Source organism: Xenopus laevis, chromosome 8L (assembly GCF_017654675.1).
Source record: "Xenopus laevis strain J_2021 chromosome 8L, Xenopus_laevis_v10.1, whole genome shotgun sequence".
Taxonomy (NCBI): Eukaryota; Metazoa; Chordata; class Amphibia; order Anura; family Pipidae; genus Xenopus; species Xenopus laevis.
Window position 1 is genome coordinate 32449642 of NC_054385.1, and position 25443 is coordinate 32475084.

At 43.7% G+C, this 25443-nt stretch overlaps 1 long non-coding RNA gene across 1 annotated transcript in view; it reads left to right on the plus strand.

The window, feature by feature from the left end:
* The window catches only part of LOC108705513, a 91226-nt gene that overhangs the window by 24546 nt on the left and 41237 nt on the right, over positions 1-25443 (plus strand). Inside the window, exons 7-15 of the long non-coding RNA XR_005963299.1 lie at positions 4449-4565; positions 6064-6169; positions 7044-7146; positions 9880-10005; positions 12420-12513; positions 12617-12670; positions 12789-12842; positions 13706-13818; positions 18811-18957. This is a non-coding gene — a long non-coding RNA (uncharacterized LOC108705513). The remainder of the gene's footprint in view (positions 1-4448; positions 4566-6063; positions 6170-7043; positions 7147-9879; positions 10006-12419; positions 12514-12616; positions 12671-12788; positions 12843-13705; positions 13819-18810; positions 18958-25443) is intronic.

Here is a 25443-nt window from a genome sequence, read left to right on the forward strand (position 1 = left end):
GTCGTTTCCTTTGGCTGAAGACTTGGTCAGCCGATCTAACATCCAAACGTTCCTTAGTCAGTCTCCCCTTCCAAGGGAAGCTCCTCTTCGGGTCCGAGCTTGACAAGATTATATCTCAGGCTACGGGAGGCAAAAGCACACTGCTCCCACAAGCCAGAACCAAGCGACCTCCTTTCAAAAGACGCCCCTTTTTTTCGCCCCTTTCGGCAAGGCCAAAGGACAAAGACTCAAACTGACAAACCCAACGCCAATTTCCGCTCTCGCTACCAAGGCAAACAGAGATCCAGTTGGGCCCCCTCTAAGACATCGCCCAAGTCATCCCAAGACAAGTCTCATACGGCATGAGGGGGTGCCCATCCCCAAAGGGATTCCCCTAGGAGGCCGCCTCAAGTCCTTTCGGGAGGTGTGGAATTTGAAAATAAGAGACCAATGGGTCCTTCGGGTTGTTTCACAGGGACTTCTGATAGACTTTATACAACCACCACCCCAAAGATTTTTCATATCCAGGTTACCCAGCATACCACACAACAAAAACAAATTCCTCTCTGTCATTCAGGATCTCATCACAGCAGGAACTATCCAACCAGTTGGACAAGGGAAGGGGGTACTACTCCAACTTATTCATGGTACCCAAAAAGGACGGGTCCCTCAGACCAGTGTTAGACCTGAAAGACCTCAACCCCTTCGTCAGAAAATGTCACTTCAAGATGGAATCTATCCAGTCCGTTTTGGCATCCATGGAGGAAGACGAGTTCTTGACCGTCATAGACATAAAAGACGCTTACCTCCACATTCCCATTCACCCGGCCCACCACAGGTTTCTCAGATTTTTCGTGAACGGACAACACTGGCAGTTCGTGGCACTTCCCTTCGGCCTGTCGTCAGCCCCCCGCACATTCACCAAAGTCATGGCGGCAGCCTTAGAGGATCTGAGACTCAGGGGAATACCAGTCATCCCTTACTTGGACAACCTGCTTGTAAAAGGCAAATCGGCAATGACAGCCCTCCACCATACCTCCGTAGACCTCCAGACCGTGACGGACTTGGGGTGGTTGATCAATTTCAACAAGTCCAAGCTCAACCCGACTCAGTCTATAGAATACCTAGGCCTGATATTGGACTCCAAGAAAGGGAGAGCCTTTCTCCCTCAAGACAAGGCCAGCACCCTTCAAATCAGGATCCGAACGCTCAAGAGTTCTGTCAGGGTGTCTCTCCGAACTGCCATGCAAACACTCGGCACGATGGTAGCATCCTTTCCAGCAATTCCTTATGCGCAATTTCATACCAGACCCCTGCAACATGCCATCCTGCGACACCAACGCAAGGATCGGAACAACTTAGACCGCAGGATAGTCCTTCCGGAAACTGTCAAACTTTCCCTCAACTGGTGGGTGCAACCACATCTGACCGCAGGGGGAAGACCCTTCCCACCACACCACTGGACAGTTCTGACTACAGATGCCAGCCTCCGAGGATGGGGGTGAGTACTGGACCAAACCACAGTCCAGGGTCTTTGGGATCAAGAGGAGAGATTACTCCCCATCAACCTTCTAGAGCTGAGGGCGATTCGTTACTCCCTGGAAAGACTGACCCTCCTTCTCCAAGGGCAGGCAGTTCGGATACAGTCCGATAATGTAACAGCAGTGGCATATATAAATCACCAAGGCGGCACCAGAAGTCCCGCTGCCCTGAAGGAAGCACAGGTCATCCTACACTGGGCAGAGAACAACGTTCCAGCAATATCGGCTGTGCACATACCAGGCGTGGACAACTGGATAGCGGACTATCTGAGCAGGGAAACGATAGATCAGGGAGAGTGGAGTCTGCACCACGAAGTCTTCCAACTCATTGTACAAAGATGGGGTCTACCAGAAATCGACTTAATGGAATCCCGACACAACCGCAAGGTTCCACAGTTCGTGGCCAGAAGTCTAGACCCACTAGCACGAGCAGTGGACGCTCTAGTGATTCCTTGGCAGTTCTCCATGACCTACATCTTCCCTCCTCTAGCGCTGCTACCAAAGGTTGTCAAGAAGATCAAAAGAGAAGGCACCGCAACCGTCCTGGTAGCACCATACTGGCCCAGGAGAGCGTGGTTTGCCGATATAGTGGCACTAGCAAAAGACGATCCGTTCCACCTTCCTCAGAGAGAAGACCTCCTGTCTCAAGGCCCTGTTGTCCACCCGAATTCTCATCAGTGGGATTTAACGGCGTGGCTCTTGAAACCCTAGTGTTAAGAAGAGCCGGTGTTCCAGAGGACGTCATACCTACCATGCTCAGGGCACGCAAGTCAGTATCTGCCAAGGCCTACCACAGAGTATGGAAAACCTTCATTGCTTAGTGCGAACATAGAGGTACTAACCCCCAGAACGCTAAAGAAAAAGATGTCCTGTCCTTCCTTCAAGACGGAATCCAGAAGGGTTTGGCCTTGAGCTCACTAAAAGTTCAAGTTTCGGCTTTGTCTATCCTACTCCAGGAGAAGTTGGCCTTGAGGGGTAATATCAAGACTTTTATCCAAGGAGCAACGCGGTTGCGCCCTCCCTATCGCTATCCTGTACCTCCTTGGGACCTTAACCTGGTACTCTCAGTCTTGCAGGAGGATCCATTCGAGCCCTTGGACAAGATCCCCCTGTCCACTTTGACAGAAAAGGTTGTCTTTCTCCTGGCAATTACGTCAGCTCGCAGAGTCTCAGAACTTGCTGCTCAATCTTGCAAATCACCCTTCATCGTCTTCCACCAAGATAAGGTTGTCCTCAGACCTACTCCGGACTTTTTACCTAAGGTAGTTTCGGAATTTTACCTCAATCAAGATATCATTGTGCCCTCACTGTGTCCGGATCCCAAAAATCCTAGTGAAAATCAACTTCACCTTTTGGATGTGGTTCGAGCCTTGGATACCTATATACTTGTTACTAAGGATGTTCGGAAAACTGATGCCCTCTTCATCATTCCTAATGGGCCCAAGCGGGGCTCCAGAGCAGCCAAGACTACTCTAGCTAAGTGGATTCGTGCCACCATCATCAGAGCTTACGCTGTTAGAGGGCTGAAGCCTCCACTACAGGTTAGAGCACACTCTACCCGCTAAATGAATACATCATGGGCAGTTCCGCATCAAGCATCGGGAGAACAGGTTTGCAGAGCGGCCACCTGGGCGTCCCTTCACACCTTCACACGCTTCTACAGGCTACACACACAGGCCTCAGCCGAAGCCAGCTCCGGGAGGAAGGTGTTACGGGCTGTAATCAGTTAAACACCACAATGGGGATCAGTGTCCCTACCTCTAGGGTTGCTTTGGGACATCCCCACGGTGCCTGTGTCCCCAAATTAGGCAAGAAAAAGAGAGATTTTTGTACTTGCCATAAATCTTTTTCTCTTGTCCTATATTGGGGGACACAGGCCTTCCCTCCCTGTATCGACACTGATTATAATATTTTATTACTTCTATCCAAGTTTGGTTCAAGTTGTTCGAGTTATATCATAGTTTTGAGGGGGTTCATGTACTTCTTTCCTGTTTTTGGGTAGTTCTGCTCCTTCTTCGGTTGAAACTGGAGATTGTAGGAGGAGGCAGGGGATGAAGCCCAGAACAGGAGAAGGAGGAGTCAAGTTTAACTAGTTAGTGTCCATTCTCCAGCTGCAGGATCTCATCCCCACGGTGCCTGTGTCCCCCAATATAGGACAAGAGAAAAAGATTTAACGGTAAGTACAAATATCTCTCTTTCTGAGTCCCACCCTTGGCACATGATGCTGTGTGTGTGAGAGATACTAATAGTACCTGTGTGTGAGAGATACTAAGTATGAGTACCTGTGTGTGAGTGATTATTCAGCATGTGGGGGGGTGGCTACCTGTTGCTGCTGCACAGAGTGAACCCCACCAAATCACAGTTCCCTTTTGGGATAACTAGAGAGCCCTTGGGCAGCAGCTAGGGTTGCCACCTTTTGACAGTAAATACTGGCCCACAATGAATAGAGGAGGGGTGATGATGCAAAGGAGGGGGGGGTGGCACTGGCACTCATAAGCCAGGGACTAACCCCCTGTGTTTTTTCGTAAAAAAAGGAAGATTAAAAATTCATCTATGCACATTGGGCATCAAACTGTTCAGCAGACCCCTGGCGTTCATCATATCTAGGATCTTTTATGTTGGTACATTACAATAGGTGGGGCATGTAATGGGCAATATTTAAGATTGCTTACATAAATTTTGAAAATCCCGATGTTTGTGCCATTTAGTACTGGTATGGGATCCATTGTCCAAAAGCTCAGAACTGTGGTGAGACCATCTCCAATAGACTTGAGTTTAATGAAAAATTCACATTTTAAAAAAATATTTCCATTTTCACTTATATAGTAACACACTACCTTGTAGCTAATCATAACTAAGATATAATTAATCATTACTGGAGGCAGAACAATCCTATATTGATTAAAGGTACCCATCTTTTCGCTACAGTTCATCTTTTTGCGCTACTGCACAGCCGCAACAAAAAAGAAGAAGCCAGAAGACGATTGCTCTGTGATGCTTGCTGGAAGACTCCTGGGACAGTTCTGATATGAGCCCTGGGCTTCAGTTAAGTACATGTCATCACTTGGGGGTGCCTAACTTTTTGCACCCCTAAGTTAAAAGACCTTTCCTGCTCCTTTAAGGTTTAAATGATGTTTTAGACTTAAGGAAAGACCCATTTATCCACAAAACCCCAAGTTCCGACTAGTCTAGATAATAGGTCCTATACCTGTATAAATATTAGTGGTAATAAAGGTAGTTTTGGTGGGAATAAATCTTATTTGATATAGTCCCACAAGCTGTTAGTAGTATGTCTTATACTGCTACAGAGGCAAATGGAGTTTTAAATACGGTGGAAAAGCTATGCGTTTTTTCTACCGTGCCCTTTGTTCCTATACATTGTTTTTTTTATGACATTTAGCTCATTTATTAATTTTATCCACTGCTGGACTAAGGGTGCCTCCCTGGCTCTCCAGTTAAGCATGATCAGCCTTCTGGCTTAAAAGAAAGCCTTAATAGGAATATTTACTGGGGAGGTGTCAAGCTCAAATTAGCAGCAATCGGGTCAGAATTTAAGAAGGTGGGAAACACCTCGCTCATTCCCATGCACTATGCAGTAGAGTACTTGTGGCCTTTTGCCAATTAGGTGATGCCACAGGTTTAATTTTGTGCAATAGTGCTTGAGTATAGTAGACCCCATACAACAAATGCATTGGATGTCTGCAATTGACAGAGACCTGGGTAGGAGTACTGTATGTAAGATTTCCTTCAATTGTGTATTGGATTAGGGATCCCATTTGTCCTCCCAAGTTGCCCTGCATTTTATATGGGATCTATTGCAAATATACCCAGAAAACATTTACACCATTGCGATATCTTACAGTTCATATGCCCTGTTCTTTCCAGGGTTAGTAAGGCGTCTAATGAGGTGTCCCGAAGAGTGTTCAAGTCCCTAATGGAGATCACCACTATGCAAAGGTTTAGAGTGATACAAAGTATCATCTGAAGACACTTTCAACAATTGCATATAGCCATAAATAAAAATATATCTACCCCCAGTGTTAGATTTGAGTAACCAACCTGAATGGTGTTGATTTGATGATCAGTACGGACACTCCCGATGAGAATGGAGAACATGTGGTGTTGTTACACAAGCCCACCTAAGGGCACTTGAGCACCAACACCTAACTTCCATGTAGGTGGGTCTTGTGCAATATATATAATTTTGGTACTGGATTTATCATATCCAGGACTTTTAACATTTAACACGGCACGTTCCATGTAACCGTTTTGTATACATCGCTTACCTAGGGTATAATAGTGCATCAGGTTCTCTCTTAAACCTCTTACAAGGAGACAGCTCATACTTAAAAATGTTGCCACTTGGGTAAGAAAGCCAAACCACCATTCTTTCCTTAGTGCCAAAGCCTTTTTTGTTACTAGAGTACCTGGGTAAAGGTATGAGCTGGGCTTGGGGGGGGGGGTTATAGCAATCAAACTGCTTATAGGCATAACCCTAAAAATTTATTGTTTTTGGGGGGGTTTTTTTGTTTTTTTTTTGCAGGAGGGCATGTCTGAGAACACTTACCTGACTCTTACAAGGAGATGGCTCCTTTTGGCTATATTTTGGGCCCTCTTGGACACTGAATCACACCTTTTGGATTAGCCATGTAAGGTCAGGCCCTGTTTTCTATATACACACCGGTGGGCTGCAGCTCTACTACATGTGCAACACAGTTTCTGTCATTATGTGCCAGTCCAGCAACAAGGAAGATGGGGGTGTCACTTTTTTATGATTAGGGAGCAGCCCTAAAAATGCAGATCTGAGTAACAGATCAATTAAAAATCAGGGACACTTCTAAATATATGTAAGTTTATGGACTGCATTGATTGCAAACCTTTTCCATTTAAATATAATCATTGCAGCCTGTATAGCTATATAATTACCTTATATTTCACATGATATAAAAACAGTAGAGTTTCAATCCTACAGTAAATTACTCCTTTGGTTTTTCCAGCTCAGCTGATAAAATTAAATACTTGTGGTGATGACTGGCCCCAAAGCTGCCCTGAGGTGGCTTTCACTATGCTGCCCCCCTCACCCCTATGTGTTACCTTTATAGAGTTTATCTGCAAATTTTCTGTTTCCCAAAGAGAAACTGCTGCATAGTAACCCTACACGGACAGGTGCAAACTTTTAACACACTGGCATCTTCCAATGAATATTGTGTTGTGCATTTTATCCTTCACTGATTTAGTCTCAGGATTTGAGAGTAAGGGAAGGTAAGAGACAGTTTGCTCATGTGCATTTTATTTCCTAAGGGGTGGCACCTGATAAACCAGAATATGAAGGGAAAATTAGTTCTGTTGCTCACATATGGCTACTGGCTTTTGGAATATCCCTTTGCATTGACATAGTCAAAATGATTTTCTTTGTTCCTTTTTAATAGGATTTGCTCGTATTTGCGATCATTGAAGTGTCAGTATTGTATTAAACTCGGGTTTGGGGATTATATTTTTAATGAATTTTTTCTTTCCCTCCAGTTTTGTGATGTGTCTTCTAGCGGGTGCACGTAGTATACATGACATGATGGGGAATGGTGCCAAGAATAACCATTATACACAGAATCTCCAATTTGTTTCCAGGGTGAGTATGTTTGTTGGAGAAACCATTCCTGCAGAAGGACTTTGTCTCTTACCCACAGGTACTGAACATTTCAGTGTTTCTTTATTGCAGATTTGATCCATTCTCTCACTCCCTCTATATGTTACCCTTGCCAAATGATGCAATTACCCAGAATAAAAACAGACACAATGGCTTTGTTGTTAATCTGTGAAGTCACAGTTTTATTAGTAATATTAATTTGGCTTTTTGATCCTGAGGAAGGCGAAAAACCTCTTGAGAATGTAGATGATCTGCTTCACTAGAGGGAAAAATTCCTTCCTGACTCCTTAACGGCAATCGGATTTGCTCCCAGGATCAATGTGCCATATTGAATGAAGGGAAGCAGGGTGAGGGAAACAGAAAAAAATATGTCTGCATACACAGGAGCCCTGCTAAGCTACAAGGTGAATACTGCATTCCTATTCATTCTATTGGTCCCCAAACAGCCTGCAGACCCGGCTTCTACAGTCTGAGGAATGGAGTGCAAAGGAATGCAGGATCTACCGAGTGGCTTAAAGGTGCACTGGTGTATAAAAACATATTTACAGAGAAAGAGAAGGCACCGCTGGGGGAAATGCAGTCAAGGGAAATAGAAAACAATATGGCTGCATACACAGGAGCCCCGTTAAGCTACAAGGTGAATACTGCATTCCTCTTCATTCTATTGGTCCCCAAACAGCCTGCAGACCCGGCTTCTACAGTCTGAGGGATGGAATGAAAAGGAATGCAGGATCTACCGAGTGGCTTAAAGGTGCACCAGTGTATAGAACCATATTTTGGGAGAAAGAGAAGACACCGCTTGGGGAAATGCAGTATAAACAAGTGAGATAGAAAGCAACATGGAGACTTACACAGGAGCGCCATTAAGCTGCTAGGTGAATACTGCATTCCTATTCATTCTATTGGTCCCCAAACAGCCTGCAGACCCGGCTTCTACAGTCTGAGGGATGGAGTGAAAAGGAATGCAGGATCTACCGAGTGGCTTAAAGGTGCACCGGTGTATAAAAACACATTTATGGAGAAAGAGAAGGCACCACTGGGGGAAATGAGGTTAAGGGAAATAGAAGACAATATGGCTGCATACACAAGAGCCCCACTAAGCTACTAGGTGAATACTGCATTCCTTTTCATTCTATTGGTCCCCAAACAGCCTGCAGACCCGGCTTCTACAGTCTGAGTGATGGAGTGAAAAGGAATGCAGGATCTACAGAGTAGCTTAAAGGTGCACCAGTGTATAGAACCATATTTTGGGAGAAAGAGAAGAAACCGCCTGGGGAAATGCAGTAAAATCAAGGGAAATAGAAAGCAACATGGGGGCATACAGAGGAGCGCCTTAAGCTGCTAGGTGAATACTGCATTCCTTTTCATTCAATTGGTCCCCAAACAGCCTGCAGACCCGGCTTCTACAGTCTAAGGGATGGAGTGAAAAGGAATGCAGGATCTACCGAGTGGCTTAAATGTGCACTGGTGTATAAAAACATATTTATGAAGAAAGAAAAGGCACCACTGGGGGAAAGGGAAACAGAAAACAATATGGCTGCATACACAGGAGCCCCGTTAAGCTACTAGGTGAATACTGCATTCCTCTTCATTCTATTGGTCCCCAAACAGCCTGCAGACCCGGCTTCTACAGTCTGAGGGATGGAGTGAAAAGGAATGCAGCATGTACCGAGTGGCTTAAAGGTTTTCCTGGTTATGATGCCATATTTTGGTATTAAGTGGAGGTACCTCTGATGGAATTGCAATTAGTAAAAGTGGGGCACTGCTAATGATATTGCAGTAAAGTAAAAGAGAGGCACTGCTTGTTAGGGAAACAGAAACGATATGGCGGCATACACGTAAGCACTGTGAGTCTACTTGGTAGTAGCTGCATTCCATTCCATTCGAGCCCGGCAGCTTACAGATCCCGGCTTCTGCAGGCAGATGGATGGAATGAAAAGGAATGCAATATCTACTGAGTGGCTTAAAGTTGCTTCTGTTTATGATGCCATATTTTGGTTAGTGGAGGAAGTACCACAGGAGGATCTGCAGTGGTAGTGGAGGCACTGTAGGAGGAACTGTGATGGGTGACAGGAGACACACTGCTGGTAGTATTGCAGTGTAATAAGGGGAGGCCCTGCTGGTATAATTGGAGTAGAAGGAAGGGCATACATCGCTGATTGAATTGCAGCAGATGGAAGTTGAGGCATCACTGTTGTAATTATGGTGGATAGAAGGAGATGCATTGTTACTGAAACTGCAGTAGCATAAATGGAAGGCAATAGTGATAGAAACATAAGGTATAGAGGAGAAGGCACTGGTGGAATTGGAGCATTCTTACTTGAAAACACAATCGAAGGAGCTGTCAGTTGTTGCCTTTTCTGAACGCAGCCTGTAAAAGCCAAATAAAATAACATAAAAACTCAATGCACATTTTTCTCATCTTAACTAGTGGTATCACTGTGTTAACCCTTTAACACTTATTGGCATATTAATCATAATTGTAGCACTGTTCTACTCAGTGCCCTTGCACCCATACCACAAGGAATCCTAATACAGAATTAGTCATCTCAGGGATCAATATTCCCATAGAATCCACTTCTCCCTGCATATCCCCAGTGTACCTTTTTCTCATAACCAGCACTGCTCTTATCAGTGCCCCTGCAACCATAATGCAAGGAATCCTAATGCTAGACATATCTTCTTCTGATTTGTGCTACTTGTCTTTCTACTCAGATCTTTTCTTACCCATCATCCCCGTAGGACTTAAAAAGCTGAATAGTCAAAGTCCTGAAAGGCTTCATTTATCTCGCTGGCCATTTCAAGAGGGGGTCCTTTGGGCTGCGTCAGATTCGCCGGCAGGTCGGTATACTCCTTTTCAAAATATCTCACATCCTCCGGTCCGTCCAGGCTTGGAATAAACGGAGCCAACACCTTCCTCTCAATAATGTCATCCCAGTCAATGTCCTGCAAAGTAGACACCATAACAAATGGTCATTATTAGAGAAAAAGGGTCTTTACAGACATTTTTATAAATTGTGGATAATATCCAAAGGTATAGCCCATCAGATCCTAGAGTTATTTGGACAATTGAGACAGGGGACTTACATGGAAGAAAGGATGTTCTGCTACATCTGCAGCATCTCCCGGGGTAGAACCCAGTCTCTCCTTTGCATTCTTCTTCAACAGCTACAAGAACAGAAAATAGCAGTTACATGTACAGAAGCTTTGGGGAAACTCAAGAGAATTAGAAAGCGGTCACTGTAATAAACTTAACTCTTCTTACCTTTGATATAAAGCTTAATGCTCCAGAGTCCATGGATGCGGGGTAGCATGGTTCGTCCTCCACAATTGAATCATATATGAATTCTCTGTCATATCCAATGAAGGGTCTCTGAAATTTATGGGAAAGTTTTTTATGAGGTTAGATAAATAACAATAATATATATTTCTTTCTGTGTTACTTCCATCATAACTGGCCATTGGTGCTTTTTTCTTACCATCCCGAGGAGCATTTCATATACGATGACTCCAAGAGACCACCAGTCGACGTCTCTTGTATATTCCTCCACCATCACTATTTCCGGCGCCATATAAGCGGGACTCCCGACCATGGTGTTGGTGCGGTCTCCATATCCAATGCCTTAATCAAAAAGACAGGTGTTTAGGCCAGAGTATGCCCTAAATGAATACCCTTTGCTCAGAGTAAATATATAAGGCCCCCCTTACCTGTTTTGCCCAATCCAAAATCTGCAATTTTTATATATCCGTCTTCATCCATTAAGAGATTGTCCGGTTTTAAATCTCTGTTTTGAAACAAAAGGGAGATGTTATAATGACACATTAACATTGCTGTGATAAACCAAGCACAACAAATGCTTTCTTCCCTCAGCCATCCAAGTAGTGACTTTCAACCTGTAGCTGTCCTGCAACAGCTAAAAACCCCATGTTGTAGTAACTACTAAAGGTATCTACCCCTTTATTAACTCTTACCTGTGTATAACATCCTTGGCGTGTATGGCTTCAAGACCGAGCGTTATACATGCTGCATAGAACCTGAAAAGATAAGGAAAATACATTTGGTCATTATATGCTGCATTCATATATGATAAGAAGAATTTCACTGGCACACAGGAGTTGCAGTAGCAGGGCAAGCCCTTGCAATTTTATTATGCAGTAGTGCAACGTTTCGGGGTCACGCCCCTTTGTCAAGCGTGACCCCGAAATGTTGCACTACTGCATAATAAAATTGCAAGGGCTTGCCCTGCTACTGCAACTCCTGTGTGCCAGTGAAATTCTTCTTACCCTTGTTGTGAGGTGGACGATTCCTCTATCACTGGGCACCAGGATAAGAACCTTTGGGAGTGTGTGGTGTGCGGCTTCTCCAAAGTTCACTGGGGCATTCATATATGAATCTTAATATTTAGTGTAGCCTAACACTCTCCAAGTTATATCATCCTCCCCAGTCTTCTGAAACTCCAGGATGTTATGTATAAAAGTAATTTATTCATACTTCGTTGTCGCTAGGTCGAAGTGGCCACTTTTCTTCAGGTGAGTTCTTAGGGTGCCTCCTGGTACATACTCCATGACGAAGAACAGCAGGTATTTCGTATTGAATGTCGCATATATATCCACTATAAAGTTGTGTGGATTGACTAGTTGGCCGATTTTCTTCTCTGTTAAAATCCTGAAAGGTAAAAGAGAAAATTAGTTCAGCATAGTGCAAAATCCAATGGTAACAATGGTGAAAAGAAGTGAAGTGAAAAAGAGAAGTATATAAAAGATGTCTAAATAAAAGGCCTATTAGATTTTTTGAATCATACGCTATATACTCACTCTTCTATTTCTTCAGTGGAGTCTATGTTCTCCTTCTTCAGCACTTTCAAGGCACAGTAGATTTTTGCTGGTAGATACTCTACAAGAAGAACCTGGAATAAGAGAGTAGGTTTAGTGTCATTGTTACCCTGTATGTGCAGCTAAATATCCAAGTCCTAATTAAAGACATAATCAAATTACCTTTCCAAAACTTCCGCGACCTAAAACATTAATCCGCCGAAAGTCTCTTGCTGCAAAACTGCTGAACTGTAGCACCCTGAAAGGAAATAAACAGGAATTGTGTTTTGTGTAACTTAAAAAATAAATAAATAAATATATATATATATATATATATATATATATATAAATATATATATATATAAATATAATGGCTGTATCAATTTCTAGTGTCTTACTGTGTACTTTCAGCCTCCTCTAATGGTGTCGCTTCTTCTTTGCAGCACTCTGGTTTTGGAATATTATCCTCAAGGTGAGGGCTCTGGGATGTTTCCTCCTCATTCTCTGCAACATCGCTATTGGGTTTAGTTAATTGAGGTAAAAGATTATTATAATGCAATTGTACAGTTAATAGTAGAATGCAGGCTAAACTGCAGCCTCGCATATTAAATGCTATCTTACTTTTCCTCCTCTCTCTCAGGTTGTTGTAGCTCTGGGTTTGCAGATTCTGCCTCCTCAGCTTCTTCAGCTGCAGGTAAGTCACTATAATAATATAATACAGGTTAATATTCATTCTAATGCATTAGTAGAAAGCAGGCTAAACTGCAGCCTCACATATTAAATGCTATCTTACTTTTCCTCCTCTCTCTCAGGCTGTTGTATCTCCAGGTTGACAGATTCTGCCTCCTCAGCTTCTTCAGCTGCAGGTAATTCACTATAATAATATTCTGATGGCACCTGTGGCTCTTCTACCTCTGGCACAGGTTCTTCAGCAGAATCATCCTGTTGATGCTCCATCAAATAAGGGACAAGTGTGCAATTAATGAATGTGGCAATGAAAAGGGCAATGCTTGTGTTAAGCCCAAAAAATGAATAGAATCAGTGTAATGTACTCACTTTGGAGGAATCACTGGCGGGTTCTGAAATAACTTGAACCTGAGGCTCAGTTACGTCTGTTGGGAATGCTACACCGTCTCCGGCATTCTCAGTAGTCTCCTTTACTGCTTCTGAAAATAGAGCAAATTTGAGAGATATAAGGATTTCATGTTATGATGGCACACAGGTTCCCTACATAATAGCAATAGGAAAGAGGTCAGAGACTGTTATATCTCACCTGGATCATTCTCTTCTTCCCTCCACTGCACTATCTCCTCATTCAGCTTGTGGAGAGAGGTGTAAAGATCTTTCACCTTTTTCTCGCTGCTGTTCCGCAGCTCCTTCACCCGGGCTCTTGTCTTCCTGTCCTTGGTGACATGGAACAGCTTTTCCGCCCCTGCTGCTATCCGCATTTCTTTCTGAATGTTTATTAGCAGCTCCTGCTTCGTATCTAAAAGATACTTACCCATACTTACCGAGGGCCCCAAAAATTCAAAAGACTGACTGATGTCAAAAGTCTATAGAGAATGGAAAAAATTTTGAAAAAATTATTAAGCTCTTGATATTCTCCCAAACTATAATGAATATTGTACAATGATGATATTTGTGAAGAACATCAGAGAAATGTTAAAAAATATTTATTGTAAGCTAAGGCTCTTCTCTTTGCATTGACAGTTCCCCTTTATTTTGTCAGGTATAAAAGAACAGCTTTATATTTCCATCTGCCTTACCTCAGTATGCCGGTGCCGACATGAGATGCCACACACTTTGGCGCCCATCTTGAAACTCCTGTACAAGAAAAGAAAGGTTGGTATAAGTCACTGCTTTAGTGGAGATAAAGAATACAAGTGCTGGTAAATCACAAACAGAAGACAAGCACCTCTCTGTAACTTCACAGCTACACACCTGAGCAGGTAGGGAAATGGAAGCAGATATGGGCAAAGTGCTAATATTATGATCATATCAAACTTCTTATCCCCATTGATTTAAACTGGATTAGTCAGAGCAACCAATCATTTCACAGCTGCCATTGTTGATGTTAGAAATATATGTTTAAATGTTATACATTACTGAAATTGGCGATGTGTGCCAGTGTGTGTCAGGGCCGGAACTAGGGGTGGGCAGAGTAGGCGGCTTCCTAGGGTGCCATCAGTGAGGGGCGCACTTTTTTTTTAATTTTTTTGTTTTTGTTTTTCTTTTAGGTTTTTTTTTTTTTAAGTGATTATTTAATTATTTACTTTAATTATTTTTATAGTTTTCATGGCACTCTTGCCTGGGGCGAAACCTCCCGCCTCCTTCCAGCACTTCCGCCCACCCTCTCCCTCTTGCCGGCAACTTAGTACTGCAGCTTAAGAGCTGCCTGGTGGCGCATCGCGTCTTGCGTCACACACGTACGCCCGTTAGTGACGCCACTGGCGCCTACACGACAGAGAGTTGGTGGACAGGCACGTTGGTGTGGCTCAGTCAGGCTCAGTGCTCGCAGCCTTGCACACTGTTTGCAGGCACTGAAGATTGGATTCTGTACTGTGAAGGTTCCTGCTGCTGGCACAGCCAGGTACAGATTTGGGGCCATTTTTTTTAATGTTGCTGCTGGGCTGGCACAGGTACATAGATACTTGAGGGGTGGGGGGCCGCATGATCTAATTTATTTTTGGCTGCTGCTAGCACAGGTAAAGATTGGTTCCAGGGGCAGTATGATGGCTGCTGGTACAGGGGGCGAGCGGCAGTATGATGGCTGCTGGTACGGGGGCAATATGATGGTTAGCTACTGGCACAGGTACAGGGGGGGCAGTTTGGTTGGCTACTGGCACAGGTACAGTGGGGTGTTATGATGGATGGCTACTGGCACAGGTAAAGGGGGCAGTATGATGGCATATGATTGGCTACTGGCACAGGTACAGGGGGGTAGTATGGATGGCTGCTGGCACAGGGGGGCAGTATGATGGCATATGATGGATGGCTGCTGACACAGGAGGCAGTATGATGGTTGGCTACTTGCACAGGTACAGAGAGCAGTGTGGATGGCTGCTGGCACAGGTACAGGGGGGCAGTATGGATTGCTACTGGCACAGGTACAGGGGGCAGTATGGATTGATACAGGTACAGGGGGGCAGTATGATGGCATATGAAGGATGGCTGCTGGCACAGGTACAGGGGGGCAGTATGGATGGCTGCTGGCACAGGTACAGGGGGCTGTATGATGGCATATGATGGATGGCTGCAGGTACATGTGGCAGTATGATGGTTGGCTATTGGCACAGGTACAAGGGGCAGCATGGATGGCTACTGGCACAGATACAGGGGGGCAATATGATGGATGGCTACTGGCATAGGGGGGCAGTATGGATGGCTGCTGGCACAGGTACAGGGGGCAGTATGAAGGTTGGCTACTGCCACAGGTACAGGGGGCAGTATGATGGCATATAATGGATGGCTACTTGCACAGGTACAGGGGGCAGTATGATGGTTGGCTATTGGTACAGGGGGCAATATGGATGGCTACTGGCACAGATACAGGGGGGCAGTATGATGGTTGGCTACTGGCACAGGTACAGAGAGCAGTATGGATTGCTACTGGCACAGGTACAGGGGGCTGTATGATGGCATATGATGGATGGCTGCTGGCACAGGTACAGGGGGCAGTATGATGGTTGGCTACTGGCACAAGTACAGGGTGCAGTATGGATGGCTACTGGCACAGGTACAGGGGGCAGTATGGATGGCTACTGGCACAGATACAGGGGGGCAATATGATGGATGGCTACTGGCATAGGGGGTTAGTATGAATGGCTGCTGGCACAGGTACAGGGGGGCAGTATGATGGCATATGATTGGCTACTGGCACAGGTACAGTGGTATGGATGGCTGCTGGCACAGGGGGGCAGTATGATGGCATATGATGGATGGCTGCTGACACAGGGGGGCAGTATGATGGTTGGCTACTGGCACAGGTACAGAGAGCAGTATGGATGGCTGCTGGCACAGGTACAGAGGGCAGTATGATGGCATATGAAGGATGGCTGCTGGCACAGGTACAGGGGGGCAGTATGGATGGCTGCTGGCACAGGTACAGGGGGCTGTATGATGGCATATGATGGATGGCTGCTGGTACAGGGGGGCAGTATGATGGTTGGCTACTGGCACAAGTACAGCGGGCAGTATGGATGGCTACTGGCACAGGTACAGGGCGGGCAGTTTGGTTGGCTACTGGCACAGGTACAGTGGGGTGTTATGATGGATGGCTACTGGCACAGGTACAGGGGGGCAGTATGATGGCATATGATTGGCTACTGGCACAGGTACAGGGCGGCAGTATGGATGGCTGCTTGCACAGGGGGGCAGTATGATGGCATATGATGGATGGCTGCTGACACAGGGGGGCAGTATGATGGTTGGCTGCTGGCACAGGTACAGGGGGGCAGTATGGATGGCTACTCGCACAGGTACAGGGGGCAGTATGATGGCATATGAAGGATGGCTGCTGGCACAGGTACAGGGGGGCAGTATGGATGGCTGCTGGCACAGGTACAGGGGGCAGTATGATGGCATATGATGGATGGCTGCTGACAGGGGGGCAGTATGATGGTTGGCTACTGGCACAGGTATAGAGAGCAGTATGGATGGCTGCTGGCACAGGTACAGGGGGCAGTATGATGGCATATGATGGATGGCTGCTGGCACAGGTACAGGGGGCAGTATGGATGGCTACTGGCACAGATACAGGGGGGCAATATGATGGATGGCTACTGGCATAGGGGGGCAGTATGGATGGCTGCTGGCACAGGTACAGGGAGGCAGTATGATGGTTGGCTACTGGCACAGGTACAGGGGGGCAGTATGGATGGCTACTGGCACAGGTATAGGGGGCAGTATGATGGCATATAATGGATGGCTACTTGCATAGGGGGGCAGTATGGATGGCTGCTGGCACAGGTACAGGGAGGCAGTATGATGGTTGGCTACTGGCACAGGTACAGGGGGGCAGTATGGATGGCTACTGGCACAGGTACAGGGGGCAGTATGATGGCATATGATGGATGGCTGCTGGCACAGGTACAGGGGGGCAGTATGATGGTTGGCTTTGGCACAGGTACAAGGGGCAGTATGGATGGCTACTGGCACAGATACAGGGGGGCAATATGATGGATGGCTACTGGCATAGTGGGGCAGTATGGATGGCTGCTGGCACAGGTACAGGGGGCAGTATGATGGCATATAATGGATGGCTACTTGCACAGGTACAGGGGGCAGTATGGATGGCTACTGGCATGGGTACGGGGGGGCAGTATGATGGATGTGGCTGAAGGATTGGCTTAAAACTCTGCATATTAAGCTACCTCAAAAATGGGAGGGCTGGCAGTGTAAGGCCTACCTCGTCACTGAGGAGGTTTTAGCTTATTGCACTATTCTCATAGGAGTTGTGTTAAAAGCAAAATGTTGTGGCCACATCAGTATTGGTGTTAAGTGAACCCTTGATTTGCACTTTGTTTTATAGGATCAAATTATTCTATTGTTTTGTTTTTCTGACATTTGGAGTGGAGATTAACCCTGGTTTGTGACCTAGTCCAAAGGACAAATTATATATCAACCAAAAAAGTCCAGACAACTTGCTTGTTCATCAAGAAAAAACTTTTATCAAGCAAGTAATAAGTACAACGTTTCGAAGCTCCCGCTTCTTTATCAAGCTTGATAAAAAAAGCGGGAGCTTCGAAACGTTGTACTTATTACTTGCTTGATAAAAGTTTTTTCTTGATGAACAAGCAAGTTGTCTGGACTTTCTTGGTTGATAGATAGATAGATATAGAGAGAGAGAGAGAGAGAGAGAGAGAGAGAGAGAGATATAGATCAACATTTTAACGGTGCACAAAATAAAAATGCTAATTATTCAAACACCAAACTGTAAGAGTTTATTATTACTGGTGTTAGTATTTCTTTCAGCCCATCTACTTTTCATCGTTCCAATTTTATTTTAATACTGCTGGGTGGTTGTTAGGGTAATTAAGCCATAGTATCCAGAGCGCAGCTGCAATTGTAAGTCTGTGAATATATACCCCTAGCATATCATTCCAGCAAGCCCCCTGCAGGTACCTGTAAGTGCAAGTACACATCACTCTGGCACCTAACTCATTAGAACTTTCTTACAATATATGTGATTAAATATTTTGCTCACAAAGTGTGAAACTTTCTGATTCCCATTTACCTCTCCATATTGTAAATCTCCACCTAGATAGCCATATAGTGTTAGCCATGGTATGTGCTTATTTGCCACTCTGTTTTACCTCTGGAACTATAGCAGCAGTGTTGCACTGTGGAAAGCCCAAGTCTCTAAGCCCCTGAAGAATAGCTGGAGCTAAAAGTATAATGAGCAATATTGAACTTCTACCGCCAAGAGTGATGCCTTACACATATTATAGAGGGGGAAATGATGTCAATAAGATGTAGTTTTATATTGCTTATAATGTCATGATCAGGGCATCCCATCATGCACCTCAGTCATCTTAATGTTCCCATAGAATCCTCTTCTCCCTGCATGTACCCAATGTGCCTGCTTCCCATAACCAGCTCTGTTCTGATTAGTGTCCCTGCACCATAACATAAGACATAGCAAATGGAGTTGATAAAACAGACAGAAAGTAGTTTTTCTACTTGCATAATATTGGATTAGTGGGTTAAATTTTGGAAAAGTGGCTGTTACATCTGTTAAAGGTATGTTTACATATCAAGAAAGTATGAGTGATAATAGGAATCCTTTAATTAAAATTAAATTAAAATTAAAACTATTGTTTTACATCACATTAGGGCTGTGGAACACGGGGGCATTTGTGCCCTAACAAAACCGTGGATTTGTGGGCGATCCGGCCTAAACACTAGAAGTACAGAAGTAGAATGCAGTTTCCAGAGATAATGGCGGATCCCCTCATGTGTTTTACATACAAAATTCTACAGGTTAGTAAAGGGAAAGACATTTCTGGGAAATATTAGAAAATATTAGAATCAGTTATTGCACACTAATTGCGAGTGGCGGTGAGTGAAATGCAGAGACATAAAATGTCTAATAATAAAGGTTGCCTTAAGGACCAAGGATTATGTTAAATAATGTGCATCAAGTGCAAATGAGATAAAATGCTTCTGTGCAATAAATATTTCAGAAATGTTACCATAATAATTAAGTAAAACGACATCATTAAACAATAACAGATTTTCAGTAAGTAAAAAAGAACCGTTTTTAAATATTCTCTTTTTAATGGAGCTATACAACCCAAAAATTGGGGATTAAGGCACTAGTTTGTTTCTAATAATAGTATTTGTCCCCCCCCATGGACACTTACTTTAGGCAAGATTTGGGTACAAAGTGGTGCTATCATTTTCACGTTGTGTTCTTGTTACTGGTGTCATTATTTATTTTCAGCCCATCTACTATTCATCTCCCAATGTTATTTCCAAACTGCTGTGTGGTTGTTAGGGTAATTAAGCCCTAGCAACCAAACAATAGCTATCACTCCAAGTCTGGGAGTGACCATTCAAAATATCAAGAAGTTAGTCAAATTTTAAACTCTTTCGAATTTCCATGTCCCTGTCTGTTTTAATCAGTGATGGGTCAAATTTATTCGCAAGGCGCAAATTCCCGCGATTTGCGAAACCGCAGCAAAAATTTGCTGGTGTAAAAAAAAATGGTGCCGTTTAGCTCCAAATTCGCCCATCACTAGTTTTAATCCTTCCCCCTAGATGGCCAGTTAGATTACCAGTCTGACCTGCAGAAAACTACCCTGTGTAGGTGCGCTTCACTTTTTGAAGAAGACGAGCACAGGCCTGGGAAAGAGATGTGGGACCTTACAAATCGCCCCCCTCCCCCATAATTTAGGGCAGGTTTGCTGTAAAAGAAATCATAAACTTTATCAATTGGATTTGCAAGAATACCTCTTAAAACAAGCTCTTCAGATGTCCGATGATGTTTAAAAAAAAAACAAAAAAAAAAAAGCCTGAGATGTTCTGGCTTTTGGTAGAGGGGCTGGCACAAGGCCGGGGTACCCCAGAGGGTCTCCCTCTTTAATTACTGGCTCTCCTTATATATGTTCAGAAAAGAATCTTAAAATCTGAACTAAGGAGAAGCCAGGAAAAAAACAATGCTGTTTCGCTGGTAATTTGCTAAAAAAGCAATCCGTCCACTGTAGCAATCTGTATAGGGAAGAGAATAAATTGACAAATTAGTTTCAATGAAAATGCATTTAACACTTAATATTTCCCATAAAGTACAGAGGAAAGCAGAGATCTGCCCATTTTACCCTACACAGACACTATATACAATACAGTACCTCACAGCAGCCAATCAGAAATGAGCATTGGTATAGTGAGAATTAATGTATTGTACATAAGATCACTGGCCAGGTGCAGATTGTCCAGTGTTCATCTTTGCCTACCCCCTTTGCCTATTATTGTAATCAATGCTTTCCCTACCATGTACCCTGTTGCCCCCCCCCCCTCCACAGCCAGGACATTTGAAGGGAAAGGACATGAAAGCAATAAACATTTCTATGTATTCCAATAAATTCATGTTAAGGTTGTTATATCAGAACAGGTCAGAAACCTGGGGCAGAGGGGCAAAACAAAGCACAAATAAAGTATTTATAGTGAGACACAGGGGTCCCCATATGTTATCTGGACTCCAAGTGGGAAAAAGTTAATATTTCCTGTCAGTCCTGTATAACTGCCAAATCCTGGGTCTGTGTCTCCCAACCAGCACTAATATTAAAGGCACCTCCAAAGCCCATTTTAGGGGATAATTCTCTAAAATCAGTAAGAGGAACAACATCAGCTTGTCTGGGTGGGCATCAACCAACTATTTCCCCCCTTTTTTTTAATAAAATAAGTGTTACTTGTCAAAAAATCTCTTACATTTACTAGTCCAACCAACCAACGGACCAAACCAACTGTCAAATCCCTGGGGTAAAGTCACCTCTCATCTCTGCACTAAGATTAAAGGCATCTCCAAATCCCATTTTAGGGGAAAATTCTCTAAAATCAGTAAGAGGATCAACATCCGCTTGTCTGTCCCCCAACTATCCCCCCTCCCCCATTATTTTACTAAAATAAGGGTATTGGTCAGAAAATCTCTCACATTTACCACTCCAACCAACCAACGGACCAAACCAACTGTCAAATCCCTATGGGTAATGTCACTTATCATCTCTGCTCTTAAACCATGAGACTTATAAATAAATGTTAATGTGTAAAAGGAAGAAGCATTGCTATTTATTCCATTAAATTCAGTTACATGTTAAGGCTGGTACATAAGAGCAGGGCAGATACCCAAGGGGCTGAGTTGCAAAACCCTAAGGAGCTTGTCAATACTGGGCATAAAAATAAGTATTTTATCATGAGGCACAGGGGTCCCCAAATGCTACCTTCTTATGGAGTTACTGTAGAAAACATGTAAATTTGCTGTCAGTCCTGTATAGCTGCCAAATCCTGAGTCTGTATCTCCCAACCAGCACTAAGATTAAAGGCGTCTCCAAAGACCCATTTTCTGGGAAAATGTTCTAAATTCACTAAAATCAGTAAGAGGATCAATATCTGTTAGTCTGGGGATGTCACCCAACAATTTCCCCTATTTTTTCATTAAAATAAGCATTATTTGACAAAGAATCTCTCCCAGAGAGAATATACACTTACCACTCACCACGATGGCAACCAACGGACTGAACCAACTGCCACAGCACTAGGAAGGAAGTCAACTCTGTTCCCTGCTCTTAAAGGGGAAGTGTACCCTGTAAGTAGGGTTCATAAGAGTAATGTTCATATGGCATTTATTTCTGCTTAGATGTGCAGTACATACATCGTTTATTAAGTACACAGAGCATTGCTTTGTAAGTGTGGCCTATTGAGTCAGTGCAGTTCCTGTGCTGCCATATCTTTTTGATCCATGAATTCTTCAGCCATGGATTCAATCACTGCTGCTGCTCCAGTTGCTGCTACATTATCATTTTGGTACTTTGCCGGTTTACGAACGGGCGCTGGTGTAACTTCGCCTGCAAAGGAGACAAAGGAGACTCTAGCGCTACTTCGCAGTCTTACGCCAGGCAAGTTTTGCTCTAGCGAAAGAGCATTACTTTGCAAATTCACTAAGATGCGCATTTTACTGAACGTTACCTGTTCTGCCAGACTTGCCTTCGCCAGCTCAGACCAGGCGAAGTGCAATGGAATGTATAGGGCTTCTTTAATTTTTCTTCGTCTTTTAGTTTTTTCAGGGTGATAGGCTGCAAAGAATTTTAAAAATTTTTTTTGTGTACCCGGGCTCCCCCATACATTTCCTAACATATGGCACATATACACTGGGCACATGTATAGGGCAATATAACAACTCTATTTAATTCTATTAAGGTTTCCCTGGGCTTTTGTAGTGTAATGTATTTGCTGCAACATGTACGTCCATTTATCTTTTAACTCCCCGCCGTATGCAAATTAGCCAGCACTTCACATCGCTTAGTGCAGTAACGTTAGTGCAACTTCGCCAGAGTTTGGCGCCCTGGACGTAACTTCGGATTTTACTGAATTAGCATTGTCCTGGCGAATCTACACCTGGCGAAGTGTGGCGGTGTGAGCGAAGCCGTCGCTGGCAAATTTACGGAGGTTAGTGAATTTGCACCATAGTATGTATAACTAAAGAGACTAGAAGAATAAAGGTTGAGTGAGGAGAATAAGTTCAGGGAGCTGATCTGGGCCGGCGTGGCCCAAAAGAGGCCGGGCCTACCGGCCCAGTTCGACACTGCTGTGGTTTATTTCGTCAAATAATGGTGCAGCTTTTTTTAGCACTATAAGCCACGTGGGCTAGTTCCCATTTGCATACCTGCACTGGTTGTGTTTTTGGGTACATATTGGTTTTCTAAATGACCACATAGAATCTTTGCCGATTAACATCAGCTGTCCAGCATGTGGTTTTTAAAATGAGATTGTGTTAAAGAGAGATGTGGTGGCAACTGTAAATGAACAAGTACAATGTATGGCCAAAAGAATGTGGCACCTGCCTTTCTAAGGATATTATGAAGTTGCTCCTCTCTTTGCTGCTAAAATAGCCTTTACCCTCTACTTTTCTGGAAAAGCTTTCCTCTAGATGCTGGAACATGTTGGCAGGATTTGCTTGCATTCATGTGTAAGAGGTTGGGCAGTGATATTGATCAAACCTGCTCACATTGACATCCAATCTATTCTACAGGTGTTCTTTAGGGTTGAGATCAGGGTTCTGTGCAGATCAGTCAAGTTTTATCAAGCCCATTCCTACCCACCAATTCTGCTTGGACTTTACTTTGTGTGCAGGGTTATTATCCTGCTAAAGCAGTATCACTTAAAGTTTCAAAGATGACTTATGTCTCTGTTTAAAGACATGGCATGTATTTGATCCTCAAGGTTTAACAACTAGCAGTGCATATGATGTATGACTCTAAAGGAGAAGGAAAAGCTAAAATTAAGTAAGCTTTATCAGAAAGGTCTATGTAAATACACCTCTGAGTTCTCTGTCAAAAGAAACACAGCATTTCTTTCCTTCTATTGTGTACACATGGGCTTCTGTATCAGACTTCCTGTTTTTAGCTTAAACTTCCAGGGCTAGGGCTTGAGCATGCTCAGTTTGCTCCTCTCCCACTCCCTCCTTCCCACCCTGCTGTAAAAGGAGCCCAGAGCTATGAGTGAACAAGGAGAGACTCAGTCAGGAAGTGATGTCACAACAAGCTAATATGGCAGCTGCTACCCTAAACAAACAGAGCGAGCTTCTAGAGCTGTTTTCTCTTGTTTGGTAAAGCATTCTACAGAATAAATATAACGTTTTATGAACTTACTTGTATAGTACTTGTACCGTAATTGCCTGTATCAAGCATTCAGTAAAGCAGTATTTTATAAAGTAGCTCCCACTGTCACACACTCTCTAATTTTATATTATATGCCCAACACTGAAATGGAGATATGGAATAAAATGGGCAAAATGTGCTACTGTTCTAATCTCCTATAGCAACCAATCAGCAGGAAGCATTTACTGATCATCAGTTTAGAGTTAAACACCTTATTGGTAGGTATTAGTTACTGCACCGGTGCAAACGTAATGCTTTTTAGTCGCAGCTCTCAGAGTAATATGGGGGCTTGAAATGTCTTCTATCAAGCACTGCAGTGTAAATAAAGATTTATCATAGTTCAGTTAACCCATTACACACCAATGATGAGTGGCAGCGATTCTTAAAGGAGAATTCAACCATTTAGCCAAAAAAAAACCCCCCGACCGAGCTCCCTCCTTCCACGGGAAAATGCCCCTAACTTTAAACGTACCCCTTGGTGTAGATTCAGGCATCGAACTTCACCGCAGCCATCTTCCAGGTCTTCGTGACTTCTTCTGGCGCTTCGGCAATTTCCGCCCATTATGGTGCATCTGCAATTCTCACAAACCATTGCTCCAACTGCGCATGTGCCTCTTCACCCAGTCTCCCACTCAGCTTGCTGAAGAACCGGAAGATGACTGCAGTAAAGTCTGATGCCTGAATCTGCACCGAGGGGTAAGTATAAAGTTAGGTGCATTTCCCGGGGGCAGCTAACCTAGGACGGAAGGAGGTCTACATGGGGTGGGGGGTATGTTTTTTTTGGCTAAATGGTTGAATTCTCCTTTAAAGGGGGCATGCCGATTAAATATTGCTTAAAGGGGTTGTTCACCTTTAAATGAACTTTTAGTTTGCTTTAGAGAGTGATATTCTGAGACACTTGAGAAAGGGCACGCAAAGCACAAAACATGTTGTGTAATATGTAGTCTTGGAATAAAGCTTGATCACAGCAGACCTGCTTCTGAGTGCTCTCCTCAAACTATTTTATTATATATTCTGAGACAATTTGCAATTGGTTTTCAATTGGTGGTTTTTGAGTTATTTCCTCAGCTCTCAGGTTTATATTTTCAGCAGTCTGGTTCCTAGGGTCCAAATTACCCTAGCAACCATGCATTGATGTTAATAATAATTATTATTATTATTATTAACATGTATTTATAGAGTGCCAACATATTGTGCAGCACTGTATAGACTGGAATATGAATAGGAAAGGGTCTGAATAGAAAGATGCATTATAAAATTCTATTATAATGCATCTTAACTATAATGCATTCTATAACATATTTAACTAAGTTAAAGGTGAAGCACCGTTTAATGTAAAATTGTTGATATATATAAAGTGCCGCTGGGGGAAGCAAGTGTTTGGTGTTCTCTCTGGCTGTCGCCCAGCATGAACAGCAGAGGGCGCTCAGGTTACACAGTAATTTTATAGATTAATATATCAGCAGTGTAAGAACAGCTAAAACTTTATCATGCCATGAAAAGTGCTTAAAAACACTCTAAAAACAATATAGCATTAAGTTCAAGTTTAGCTTGTATGACCCCTTTAAATAGTGGCTATTTATTTATAGTCAAA